This window comes from Odocoileus virginianus, chromosome 6 (assembly GCF_023699985.2).
Source record: "Odocoileus virginianus isolate 20LAN1187 ecotype Illinois chromosome 6, Ovbor_1.2, whole genome shotgun sequence".
Classification (NCBI taxonomy): Eukaryota; Metazoa; Chordata; class Mammalia; order Artiodactyla; family Cervidae; genus Odocoileus; species Odocoileus virginianus.
The window spans coordinates 85,508,799-85,521,852 of NC_069679.1; the positions used below are offsets into that span (position 1 = coordinate 85,508,799).

The 13,054-nt window shown below is 39.6% G+C and overlaps 1 long non-coding RNA gene across 1 annotated transcript; it reads right to left on the bottom strand.

Annotated features, from left to right (window-relative positions):
- Positions 1-1,031: 1,031 nt before the first annotated feature.
- On the bottom strand, positions 1,032-8,467 carry LOC110141416 (uncharacterized). The gene is made up of 3 exons (XR_011488101.1): positions 7,925-8,467; positions 4,184-4,421; positions 1,032-1,372 (listed from the first exon to the last, which is right to left on the bottom strand). It is a non-coding gene; the product is annotated as an uncharacterized lncRNA (long non-coding RNA).
- Positions 8,468-13,054: the final 4,587 nt, after the last annotated feature.

The window sequence follows — 13,054 nt, forward strand, 5'->3', positions numbered from 1 at the left end:
AAAGACACACCTTGAGGAAGGTTTGTTTATGAAATGATTATCATATATGTGGGCTTGTAGAGGCTTCAAAGAGACAGTGCATTACCCTGGCTCTGACAGGACCGGAGCTTTTCCACTTCTAGGACCTAAGAGCTGAGCTAAGGGAACAGTCTGTCAGCTCTGGAGGGAGAGATGGTTATAAAGAATTGGAATTCTTAATTGGAGTATTTTTTTTTCTTCAGTCAAGGAACCACCCAGTAAAACACTCTGACCTCACTATTTTCCCCAACTTCTCCATCCCTGAAGGCTGCCCTTCCAAAGGATGGGAATTCAGTAGAAAACTGAGCACCCAGGAATCCTACTGATGTTGGCCCTAAGGCCAGCCTCTTAGGGTAGAGAGGGGCAAAGAATGCCTGTAAAGAAGCCCGTGGTATAGTAGGTTCAGCCCAGAGAGGAGCTCTGCTAAAGGAGGAAAGTATAGGACAGAGAGAAGAGCACTGTGTTCTGCTTTTGTCCTTATACATGTTTAAATATGGTTTTCAGTTAATTTCTCAGAAATTGCCTAATTAGAATTTCAGTGGACTCAGTCCTTCCTGTTGCTGGTAATGCAATGACATAGTCAACAAATAATTCAACACACATTCCTTAGACATCAACTGTGAATCAATCCTAGGCAGTAGAGACTAGAGTCCTGGGACTGGTCCCAGAAGAGCTGATAGACTAAGCATATTTTCCTCCTGATCTCTTCTAGATGTTTGACTCAAGATACCGTCAGTGGTCTATGCCAGCTTTTAACAATTTTCTTGAATGATGAGGCATGGTGATGACAGCTGTCTGCATCTAAACTCATATTTAGTAAACGGGGGTCCATTAAGAGAAAAATTAGTGCGTGGCACTCACTAAATAAATCAGCAAAAACAAACAAAAAAATGTGATTATTACAGCAGTGGCTTCAGGACAAACTAAAAGCACTTTAAATAATATAATGAAGGAGACCATATCAGTCAGAATTCTTAGTGACAAGCAATAAAACCCAAATTTCACTATCTTAATCAAGATATAATTTACTGGAAGCAAGTCAGGAGTACACAGAACTGAAGGAGACTGAAGGAGCTGGTGTAAGAAGAAAAAAAAAAAAACTGGGAAGATTCTAAATATATAAAGTAGAGACTCCACATCTATAATAAGGAGATGCCTCGGCATTACAGACTATGCATCTGGACTTTATTTCCTGCCCACATGACAGTCATGCTAGTCTGTATAAGTGGTTCCACTCTTTCCATAGAGTCGATCAGGGATCCAGTTCCCTGCATTTTGTTGTTCTGCCGTTTCCTAAAACGTTGTCCTTTTTTGCAAGGTCAGAGCTTCATTGCTACAACAGCCTCATTGAAACCTGCAGAAATGGAGACAGAAAAGAGCGTCAGGGCAAGAAAACCTGTGTTTGAACTGCTCACATCCCATTATCTGAAACATAGTCAGTTAGCCATATCTAGCTACAAGGAGGGATGGAAGTTTGCATCTGAATGTGTCAGTCACTCGCCCTGCTTAAAATCTACCAAAATGAATAAAAGAAGAATGTGGAGTGGGCATAGCCTCGGCCACATTAAGAGAACCCCAGAGGATTAGGCAGGCAGGAGCCACAGCAAACAGCATCCTGCAGAAATCGTCTGGCGCATGTGCCTCCACAGTCACTGCAGCGATTCTGACCTGTTACTGCCCTCCTATATTTACATCTCCCACTAAAGTCTCAGAATATCAGGAAAGAGTGACTTGCTGGCTTGGCCAAAATCAACAAGCGCCACCTATGGATACACTGAGGCAGGCAGAGAGGGGATCCAGCCTCTCTGAACTCCACAGCAGGACCCAGCACTGACACCATCAAGAGTTAACGTGATACGGAATTCCCCGAACTGGAAAACCAGAAGAAAGTGTTTGATATTAGAAAGCTGGAATATACTATAAAATATATTATGATAATAAGCTCTCACCTTAAAATCATTCTAGAATATATTTTCTTTCACTTGCTTCCTTTGTCCAGTCTGGTTCTATGTATTATAAACTCTGCAAACTGTTGGTGGCACAGTACTCAGAATATCATTGTAAATACCTGACCAAAATTTTTGGTCACTCTCTAAAGAAAAAATGTGTTGGTTTTAATGAGTTAGGGATAATTCTCATTAATTGATAGTTCCTAGCTAACTATGGAAATAACCCTCAGGTTTGGTTTCATAGTAGTAGAAAATCTGTGAGTGGGGAGTCAGGTCAACCTGGGTTTAACCCATGTCACGTAGTTTGGCCAAATAAGTTTTCTTCTTTGAATTTAGTTTTCCCGTCTGTACAGTAGAGGCAATAATGACTTCCCTGGTGGCTGAGACAGTAAAGCATCTGTCTACAATGTGGGAGGCCCGGGTTCGATCCCTGGGTTGGGAAGATTCCCCTGGAGAAGGAAATGGCAGCCCACTCTAGTACTATTGCCTGGAAAATCCCATGGACGAAGGAGCCTGGTAGGCTACAGTCCATGGGGTCACAAAGAGTCGGATATGACTGAGCAACTCCACATTAGGGACAATAATCTTACTCTGTGGAGCTATTTAAAAAGCTAAATTAGAGCATGAATAACAGCTGCTTCACATGTGGTAAGCACTAGAATTATCAGTTTCATTCTCTACCACTTGCATCCCCCAAATATGCTTCGTTGATTTGCCAAGATAATGTGATGCCTGCTTTAGGGATACAACATATACTCCAGTTAAAAGGCATCATTTCTGGCCAGAAAACATATGGCCAACACACATGAATAGCTTGAATTGCCTAGGCAGTTTTTCTAATGAGTGCTTCTTCCTCATCCAAATTATAGTTTAAGCCTGTCTGGAATTCTAAGCAGTTAATAGTGTGAGATCTGATTGCTTTAAAGAGGTGGATCAGAGAATGTAGCAAAGATTATCCATCTGATTAGTACCCCAATGTAATTTTCAACAAAGATTAAAACATGACTCTCATGCAAACATAGAATAACCATGTACCTAATGTTTTATTCAACTCATTAACCAACAAGAAAGTCAGTAAGATGATAAAGGTAGTTCAAAGCCTGCTAAGAATGATGATGCATACTGTGAGTCAATCAAAGGAATACTGGAATTTATTTGGTAATAGATACAAAAGCAGTTGATGCTCTACAGAGCAATAAAACTGCACACTTTGAGATTATCTCTCTTATTGGAAGATATCTTCATGTTAACATGTAACTTCTTGATGTCTGGACCAAATAGTGAATAGCTAAGTCAAACAAATATGCATTCTGCTAGATAATTGAGTAAAGTGCATGTGAGTCTATTTACAAAATCCTGAAATAACATTGAAAAGGTATCGAATCATGCTTTTGGCTTTATTTTCAAATTTTAGATAATTTTTCTTAAAAACTAAGCCCATTGTTGACTGGCTATAGCTCCTAAATGTAAATACTGATTAACAGCCTTATTTGGGTTATTAAAAAATGATCAATTAAGCACCTCAGCGTTTGCAACTTTGAAATGAATTGATGCAAACATAATCAAAACATCACATTTCCTCTCAAGTCATTTTTCTAAGAGAGGCAACATCTCCCTATTTTCCCTTCCCTTCCTTGACTATAATTTTACAATTCACTAAAAACACAAATGGTAAAGAAAATGACATATGGGCAACAGATTTCTTTGAACAACAACAAAAATTATTAAATTTCTACAAAGTTATTAATCTTGGTTGACCTTAAGAAGTTATGTGTGAGAAAAACCCTCACTTGCCCTATTGCAAGTGAAAGTGAAGAGACATTTTAAGGTTCACATTCTCTTAAATAAACTAAGGATTCAGATTTTAAATGACAGTCAAACTGCCTGGTAGCTCCAGGCTAGCCTGAGGCGAAACTGTAAAATCTGCAAAGTGTGATTTCCGTTTCTCTCGTCCCCTTCCAGGAACCTCTCTACCCCTTCCTACCCATCTGTCCATAACAATATTCACTCATCTCGGCTATTCCATCTAATCTCCCGTGATACTGCCCATCTCAGAGACTAAGAAATCCCTATGCCCCTGTGTATTCAATTTACTCTGCATGCACAAAACCTTTTGGAAAGAATTTCTGCGCAGTGTAAGAAATTGCTTGGTGCTGATCTGTCAATTTGCTCCCTATCTCGTGTAATAGTGTGTGTGAGCATTTTGTGTAATTTACCCAGCATCTGATGGTAAAGGGCAATCAATACCATTCCGCAGAGGCAAGCTTCTCGGGATTCTTTTAAAACCAAACCTGTAGAGCTTTATTGCATGGCCCTTGTTGACTGATACTGACTGTCCATGCTCAGGGTGACGTTGTCTCCACCTTCATTAATGAAATTTTTTATAGCCCATAAGTCGGATGCTAGGTCAAATATCTTTTTTTCCCCCCTTCACCTTGTCAGACGTTGAAGAGTCTGGATATGTAAGAGAAGTGATATGAAAAGATAATTTAAGATTGTCATATATCATGCGGACTATATAAGGCAATATACTTGCATCTCATAAACAGTGTACCTAGCATAGCACCATGGATGTGTAAATATCTGATGTTTGCTGTTTTTTTTTCATTTTGAAATCTTTCAAATATTTATGTGAAAGAGAAGCAAATTCTAAGTAAACTCACTGCTATACCATGAGCATAAGTTCTTTCAAATAAAAAAGTATTGATTGAATACACACTGAATAGAGCATTCTAGTGGAGAAGGTGATGGCATCCCACTCCAGTATTCTTGCCTGGAAAATCCCATGGACGGAGGAGCCTGGTGGGCTGCAGTCCATGGGGCCGCTACGAGTCGGACACGACTGAGCGACTTCACTTTCACTTTTCACTTTCATGCATTGGAGAAGGAAATGGCAACCCACTCCAGTGTCATTGCCTGGAGAATCCCAGGGACGGGGAGCCTGGTGGGCTGCCGTCTACGGGGTCGCACAGAGTTGGACACGACTGAAGTGACTTAGCAGCAGCAGCAGAGCACTCTAGGTGTTTGCAGAGAAGACAAATGTCATGCAATGTAACAAAGGGTCCCGGACCTTCTTGATTCACAGCACCCTCACTGTCTCAATACTTTTTTTCACAGAACTCACTTAGCAAAAATAAACATTCATCATTTCATTTATTAAGTAATTAGGCTCCACTAACTTATTAACTATTCTATCATAACAAGTTACTAGCCTTTTGAAAATAATGTGCTAAAATTGAGAAAATATACAAATATTTTACTTTATTTGTATTTACTAACAGGATGCATAGGCCTATTGAACACAGCACAAATTCTCAAATATTGGTGTCAGATTGGACTTGACTATCCTCATTTATTGCCTCACATTCATTTTTTTCATTTTAAAAATCAAAGCAAAACAGCTTTGCAGATCATGAAAAGGAACATAAAGTGATCCAATATTGAAACTACCAACTACCTCAAGACTGTAGTTCAGGCAGTGACCAACAGATGTCAGCTGTCAGTGTTTCCCTGAAAACTTTAAAATACCCAGCAGCAGCCTGGTAAATTCACTGTGAGGCCCAGAGTGCAACGGTATGTGATTTGGGAACCATGCCAGTATGTGTTACTATTTCTATCCTCAAAAAAAGTTATAAGTTATTAAGCATTTTAATATCCTCAATAACTATCATGAAAATAGAAAACACTTTTCTTAAAACAAGCATTTGGAAAGATGAAGCCTGGATCTAAAAAATAGAAAGAAAGAAAAGGAAGGAAATAAACAAAGAAAGAGGAAGAGAGAAAGAGAAAATGAAAGAAAGGTTAATATGAAGAACCTTGAAATTCGGGTAGCATTTTCACAGGTAAAAATGGAGACAAGACGAGCTGTGATGTCAGAGCCGCAGATCATTCTGAATGTTTTGGTGCAGGTTTCTGAGCAAGAGACTAGGGATGAAATGGGAAGTAAAACACAGCCAGAACCAGTACAGATGTTCACTCATCCTCCAGAAAAGGAAGCGCAGCAAGCTACTTTTTCTGATGCAGAATTCATAGCATGAGGAATGGAGTGGGAAACAGTTGTCAAAACTAAGGCTTGCATATGACTTTAGTCATATTTAGAATACTTTCAATGCCAGTACACAAATAATCTGGATCTCTCTTACTATCATTACTAAGAAGCTAGTGGAAAACATTGCCTACTCCTCATATTATATATATGACCATCACAGCTTATCCAAAGCAGTATTCATTTCTTTTAACATGGACCTATCAGACTAATGAGCAAAAGTTCCAAACCAGATGAGCAAAACATCCTGAAATTGAACAGAAACATCCCTGCTTCATTTTTATCCATTTCCCAAATGAATCAAATTTCCCAAACTATTGCTCTCTACTTTTTTGCCAAACCAGAAAAAAATGTGGAAGTTCTGCTACAGAAAATATTAATAATTTTACCCAGGCCTTTCAACAGTGCTTATGTAACAATGCAAGCATGCATGCTGTCTCTTCATCCATCTCCCACTCTTTGCGACCCCATGGACCATAGCCCACCAGGCTCTTCTCTCTATGGGAGTCTCCAGGCAAGAATATTGGACTGGGTTGCCATGCCCTCCTCCAGGAAGTCTTCCCAACCCAGGAATTGAACCAGCGTCTCTTACATCTTCTGCATTGGCAGACAGGTTCCTTACCACTAAGGCCCCCTGAGAAGCACTTTTGTAATAATAGCACCATTTATAATTTGGCATCTACTAGCTGAGATGATTTTGAGCTTAAATAGAAATTATTATACTCATATATCTAAACTTTTACTGTCAGACACCCACACAACCTAGAAACATACACATATTGAGTAAGAAATTAAAGTTGTCCACACGATACAGTAGCGCTTCACTGAAAATAGTCCTCCTTAAGGTGATTATCATCTGTTCATCAACTAGATTTTAATCCATAATAAGCATGGCAAATATTATCTTAAGTTTGTCTTAAATTAGAATGAAGTTCTTAAAGGATTAAAGACTTCCAAATATTGTATTGAAAAAATATCCATGGGAATCCCAAAGTGACCTTGGTGATTCTGGTTTGAAAAATGTACAGGAGACTTATTAGTAACAAACATCAGTATAACTAAAAAAAAAATATATATATATATATATATATAATTTTAAATTACAAATAGACTTCTCTGCTGGCTCATTTGGCAAAGAATCAGCCTGCAATGCAGGAGACAAAGGTTCTCCTGGGTTGGGGGGATCCCCTGGAGAAGGGAATGGCAACCCACACCAGTATTCTTGCCTGGAGAATCCCACTGACAGAGAAGCGTGTTGGGCTACAGTTCATGGGGTCACAAAGAGTCAGACATGACTAAGCGCCTAAGTACACACACATAAATTACAAACTGATAGTGAGATCTAGTCTCCACCATCACCCATAAAGGTCTTATTGATTATATTGCTTTTATTGATAAGGAAACTAAAGGTCAGAGGATTTCAGTGATGGATAAATATCACTGTCTATAAAAGATACTCATCTCTAATTTAGCTTTTCTGACTCATATTTTATATGCTTTCTAATAAACACCTTTCCAAGGATAAAATGGATGATAGACCACCAGATGTGATTTGAGAATCTCCATGTTCTATGGCCAATAAATACACCCTCTCTCCCCTGCTGGGAGCCTAAAGTTCTGACATTTGGGCCATTTTGTTGGGTTAAATCATTAGCTAGCTTTAAAAATGAAAATGTTAAGTTGGTTGGAAGTAATACATGTGAACGCTTTTAATACATTTCCTGACATATAGAAAGCACTCAATGAATGCTCGCTATTACTTTTTAATGACTGCATTAACACTCAATCTATGGGTAAGGAGTCATTTGTCAAACTTACTGTCACTTGGCAGAGTAGACCTGGAGAAAACAAGAGGGGAGATAAACCTGACTGAGGCTGGGGAAGAAAAAAAAGAAAAGGGGTCAGTTCCCACCTGAACCCTGAGTCAGAGGCACTGGCAGATGGGTTCCTGTGATTTTAATTTTGATGCTGCAGACAGGCGTCCTCAGATGTTTTCTTCGGGGCGGCCATACGTATAATTGTCATCCTTCCAGGCTCTCTTCTGCATTCTCGCCCTAGCAATCTGCTCTCAGCTGCTGGCTAAATTTCAGTGAGTGGCAATCGGAAGACATTGTTAGAACTGAGAAAGCAAATGACAGGAGCATCACACTAGTGAGCGCAGAATCCCCCGCCTCCACTGGATCACCGCGGTCATTTTAGGTTTCAAAGTGTCACCTTGAGACGCTGGCTGTGAAGTTCTGTGTGTATTTTTCATGTAGTAGAGTTGCCTAAACTTCCACTACTTCTCGCTCAGGCAATATTTTCCAGGGAAAATTGATAATCTGTCTTCAGCAGCAATCTCTTCCATGGCTTGCGGTTCCTCGTCCCCAGCTGTCAGGGCCATCTGCACTCTCTCTTTGCGAGGAAGGGCCCTGGGTGCCAAGTCTTCCTCCCCATCCCATGCCTTACTCCCTGGAAAGAATGGACAGATATAACTCTGAATTGGCAGGCAACTTTAAAACACTAGGATTTATAATAACTCGAGAGGAGATGCTCTAAATCTGGTTTATTGCAAATAGCAGAGAGCCAGAAGAGCTACTGATGAGTCACATAACCCAGAACCACAGGTTTCACTTGGACAAATCTCCCGTAGATCCAGCCCTATAGAGAAAAACTTTATATTAACAGATGATGTGGTCATCTCGGGGAATATTACTGTTTTGTTTCTATTAAGTTCAAGTGAGCAAACCCTTTTGCAAAGGACTCGGTTCTCTAAATTTAGGATTTTAATATTCATGGGGATATATCTTCTTATTCTCTCTGAAGAATAATGGAAAGATGCTCTGCCGTCTAGAAATGTCATCTTCTCTCCTCTTCCTCCTCAGATCCGTCTCACCCTCAAGTGCTTCAAACAGTCGGCTCAGCACACATACCATGTGCATCTGTGTGAGGGCATGCACACAAGACATCCAGCTTGGCTACTTTATGTAGAAAATGAGCATTTCACCCAGGAATTTCATTCTGTTCGTTGATGACCCAGAGTTACTCAGGTATAAAGGAACAGAAGTCATTTTCAAGTCAAGAACCTCATTCAGAGATTCTCTATTTTGACTGCACATTGAAATCACATGAGAAATTTTGAAAAGTGCAATTGCTCTGATCCCTCCTGCAGAGATTCCGGTGTAACCGCACCAGGGTGGGCCCATATGTATGGATCTTCCTTGGAGATTCTATTACGTGGCTGAGGCTGAGAGCCCCTGTGTCAGAGGGAAGAACCTCTGCTACGTGCCAGGTTTCCAGTGGTGGACACGGGCACATACCAGACTGCTGTCGACATGCCACATGTTCAAAAACTAGGGCAGAGAGGATGCATACCTACTAGGCCAGCAGTTGTACCAAGTATGTTTCTTTGCCTCATTTCATTCTCAAGACCATCCCATAAAGACTATACATTAAATTGCTATTTTTCAGATCATCGTTGTTCAATCGCTAAGTCATGTCCAACTCTTTGTGACCCTGTGGACACGCCAAGCTTCCCTGTCCTTCACTATCTCCCAGAGTTTGCTCAGAGTCGTGTCCACTGAGTCCGTGATGCCATCTAACCTTTTACCTTCTATTGCCCCCTTACCTCCTCCCTTCAATCTTTCCCAGCAGAAGGGTCTTTTTCAATGAGTCATTTCTTTCCATCAGGTGGCCAAAGTATTGGAGCCTCAGCTTCATCATCAGTCTTTCCAATGAATATTCAGGATTGACTTCCTTTAGGATGGACTGGTTGGATCTCATTGCAGTCCAAAGGACTCTCAAGAGTCTTCTCCAACACCACAGTTCAAAAGCATCAATTCTTTGGCACTCAGCTTTCTTTATGGTCCAACTTTCACATCTGTACATGACTACTGGAAAATGTTTTTCAGATAGTGAAGCTGATATATTCCTTTCAAGAGGACCAACTAGCAAAAACTATGGATTGCTTCCCTTCAGGATAAACCCCAGGGAAACTACTGGAGTAAGAGAGGATTATGGTTCTAAAGGAAGAACAAATAAACTGCCAGAAACTCTGGGGGAATTTGAAGATTCTTGTGAGCTGGGGGAGATCTGATAGAGACAAGACCAGAGGGGCTATGCCGAGGTCTGGAGTGGAGGGTGGAGAGAGGGAGCAGAGAGGGGTGAGTTCAAGGAGTGTTCGGTTCTGCTCTTGCTTCTTCAGTAAATGCTCACCCACACACATACTCTCAATGGAGGTCTCTTTGGCTGCACCTTAGTCTCAAAAGTTGACCACTGGAGTCCATAGATAACAGCAGAGCAAGACAAATGCCCTGCTGGGGTGGCTTATTGATGAAATAGATGCTGGCGGCCGTTGTCCCTTGAGCTTGTGTTTCTCCACCTTCAGGCTTCCAGGGTTATAGAGAGGATGTGTCTTCCAATGCTGACTCTTTTTCAGAAGTTAAATCTGTGATCCTGACCCAAGCAGACATCCAGTGGTCTGACTGCAAGTGGGTGTTGGCAGGAGAAGTCAGTAATGACCAAAGCTCAGACAATTTTCTTTCCTTAAACCAAGGATTCTTAACCTGGAGTTTAGGACATGTCCTTCAGTGATGAATATCCAAACCACAGTAGTGTCAGTAGTTATTTGTGATTTCCATCACCAATTAATCACAGTTATTTTCTTATACATTACAGTTGTTGCAGATAGTTATTTGTTAGACATGATGCTAATTGTGTTATTTACTACATTAACAAAGCATAGATAATTTTAACACAGTATATTTTAATATTTTTATAACTTAATTTCAGTATGATTGGTTTCTTTTGTAATCACATACATTTTATTTTATGTGTTTAAACTGACATCCTGAGAAGAGTTTCATGGGTCTTCCCAGTTTGCCAAAGAGCTCTGTGGCCCAAGAGGATTAAGAAATCCTGCCTTATTCTCACCAGAAAGAATACAGAAGGAACTTTGTGTCTTTCATAACACACACTACCAGACTATGACAGAGCAGTGAGTTGACAATCAGCACTTTTTTCATACCTCTTCCCCTTTTGCATTTCTATGCTGCAGAGGCTAGAATGCCATGAACCTACATTGTTCGGACTTCAAGAGAGCACTTTCCAGATCATAAGACATGTGTATGTATGTTTATCAGTGTATTTCTATATCCTCTATAATCTAGATCTATGTCCTTCTGCTAATGCATGCATGCACGTGCATGCATACATACACACATGTATATTCAGACACTACTCTCCAGAGTATGCACATCTATCCTCCTACCAGTAGTGCATGAGGATTCTGTATCCCTATCACTTGGTAATGTCCAGTTTCTCAGTTTCTGCCAACCCAATAGAATTGGAGGTAATTCAGATGCCCATAACTGAGGAAGAGAGAGGCAAAATACAGCATAGGTCTACAATGCAATAAAATGTAGATACATAAACACACAACTTGGATAGAACTTTAAAAACAATGTATTGAGTATAAAAGAAGAAACTGAGATCTGTAACACAACATAATTTATGTAAATTAGAACTGCACACAAATCAATAATACTTGTTTTGTGAGAACATATACAAATAAAAGGATGCACATCAACACCATGAAAGGTTCACCTATGAGAAGCAAGAGTAGCGGGGTATAAATAGACATAAAAATGAAATAAACAAATACAATGGTAAGACACTAGTATGGACCGATGACAATGATGTCCAAGGGATTGAGGGAGATGATTAACTTTACTCTCTGCACCTGAGTGCCTTTTGCCCTTAAAAAAAAAGAAGAAGAAAGAAAGAAAAGAAAAACCTAACTCAAAGTGTTGTTTGTTTCCCAAAATGTAAACAGGCAGCCCAGGATGGAGATAAGTTGCAAAGACAAATCTTGCTTCTCAAATCGTGGCTAATGAGGAAGCAAAGAAACATAGAAACACTAATGTATTTACATATATGCTCTTAATTTCCTCTCATGGGAGGATTGAGAGGCATTAAAACTAATGCCTGAGATATATGTTAAGTATCCCTATTTTCTAGAAGAGAATCCTGAGACTCATAGACATCACATAACAAGTCACAGGGCCAGAAACTCAAGTTGGGTTTTCTGACTGCAAAGCTCATGGTACAACATAGCCTCAACAAATTCCCCCACTGCCCCAAGCACTGTTTAGTTACATTGGCATTTTATATCAGGTGTGACATTCCACGTAGCTACTCTGATAATTAAGTCTCTATAGGCCTATGGAGTTAATAGCAGACAATGGTCCCTTGTTCTCTGTTTCCAAAACTTTCACCAATGGCAAGATTTTACTGTATTTCATCTTAGAAGTGAACTTCCAACAGCCGTTAGAGAAATATTATTTTTTCTTGTCGTCTTTATTTTATTTTATTTTCCCCAATTATTTTTATTAGTTGGAGCCTAATTACTTTACAATATTGTAGTGTTTTTTGCCATACATTGACATGAATCCGCATTTTTTTAACTGCTGTGGTCTGTCCATATGTTTAGCGGATATGAATGTTAAAGAGGGTGTGACCTTAGGAGAGGACTCAGAGAAGGGATTGGGATTGCTGATACAGAATCACTCATTTCTATAAACAGGAAGTAAAAATCAGAACTTTCATTACACAAAAAGTAGAAGATCAGAAGTGACTCAAAGACCAGAGACCCCAGATGAATTGTAAAAATGGAGAAAAAAAGAATGACAGAAAATGAGACAGAAGAAAAAAAAATTAGTTTAGTAGATCTTTTTAAAATAAAAAACTCTTATCAGAAAATTGTTATTATAGAGTCCTAATGGCAAAAGTCTCAAAATTAACAAGTGAACTTCTGAACAAATTGGTCTACAGAAGAAACTTTACACTCTGAGAGTTTTTTTCAAATTCAGACTTAAACAAAGTAGGGAAAACCACTAGACCATTCATGTAAGACCTAAACCAAATCCCTTATGATTATACAGTGGAAGTGACAAATAGATTCAAGGGATTAGATCTGATAGAGTGCCTGAAGAACTATGGATGAAGGTTCATGACATGGTACAGGTAGCAGTGATGAAGACCTTCCCCAAGAAAAAGAAATGCA